This window comes from Penaeus monodon, chromosome 29 (genome assembly GCF_015228065.2).
Source record: "Penaeus monodon isolate SGIC_2016 chromosome 29, NSTDA_Pmon_1, whole genome shotgun sequence".
Taxonomy (NCBI): Eukaryota; Metazoa; Arthropoda; class Malacostraca; order Decapoda; family Penaeidae; genus Penaeus; species Penaeus monodon.
This window is the reverse complement of record NC_051414.1, coordinates 22,114,055-22,115,340: the sequence shown is the minus strand read 5'-3', so window position 1 is coordinate 22,115,340 and position 1,286 is coordinate 22,114,055. Positions and strand designations below refer to the sequence as shown.

At 34.5% G+C, this 1,286-nt stretch overlaps 1 protein-coding gene across 7 annotated transcripts in view; it reads right to left on the bottom strand.

The window, feature by feature from the left end:
- The window catches only part of LOC119592020 (protein lin-7 homolog C-like), a gene marked incomplete at its 5' end in the record, with an annotated part of 38,315 nt that overhangs the window by 31,626 nt on the left and 5,403 nt on the right, over nt 1-1,286 (bottom strand).

The window sequence follows — 1,286 nt, the reverse complement described above, 5'->3', positions numbered from 1 at the left end:
GGTAAATAGAAAATCACTTTTGGGAAAAAACCCTGTGCATAATTTTCCCCCCCTTTTTGTATTTTCCCCTTTTGTATACCTTAATATTTGACTTTAATATTAAAAACTAAAAACTTTGTAATTATAAAAAAGTGAACTACTCACATCGTCTTGTTTTTTACAACCTAAAGATTTTTAAAATGCAAGAAATATTCAATCTACGAAGGGTAAACTCTAATATTCAGAAGAATAAGCACTTGCACCTTTAATGGGGAAAAAGGTATCCCTAAAGTGAGTCCCTTTTCACAGTAAATAGATAATATGTAGAAAATAGTTTACTTCCATTCTTGATGCCAAAATCCCCCCGGGGAGAAGAGTCCCCACCTGTGACAGTGGGTTAAAAATGGTATTGAAAATTATGGGTTGTACATTCACAGGACCCCAAATTATATTTGAAAACCCTGCTTTGATATCTGAACATCATTAAATTGTATAGTTGATAGTTCTTCCAGCATCAAAACACAGTATGAGAGTATGAACACATGTAGTGATAACATTATCAGGAATATGCTTTTTAAAAAATGAGAGGCTTTCAAGGACATTATATTATCAAATAATCAAAATGAACAAATCTGTTAATAGAAAAAGTATTTTGAACTGTCCCCAAAGCACCACTGATATTTTCAGAATATTCTACAGTGATAAATCAAATGATACTACGATATCCAAAATTTAGTAAATATAAAAAGGAGTCAATGTACATATACCAGCCCAGGTATCTGACAAGTCCACAATCCCTCCCAAGTTCCTAATACAGTGAGAAAAAATGTATGAATGATATAGTTTTCCTAGAAATGAATTACTTCCTGAAAACCTGGCCAGTATGTAAGCTAATCACATAATATACAGTGGTTTGCATACTCACCTTTCTAAACCAACAAGATGAACCTCCACAAACTAGATTAAAATCATAAAATGTAGCATATCAAATAAAAGATTATGACCAACTTCACAACACTTAATTATTCAGGGTTTTTATGATGAGTTAGGGATTGGAGCATGGTAGGTAAGTTAACTCAAATTAATTTCAGTAGCGACACCAAATGACCCGGAATAGATATCCCAAGGTCACGCAGACTATGATCTTGATGGTGGCTTATGGTGAGGGGCGGCAATAATGGCAATAGGGGTGGAAATGGAGAGGGAAGTGGCACAGCCCATTCATCATGAGTTTGGCTTTCTTTTAAGCTGAAACCCCCTGGCTTTCCTTTAACGTGTTAGCTTATAGTCGTGCAAAATAGAGTAGA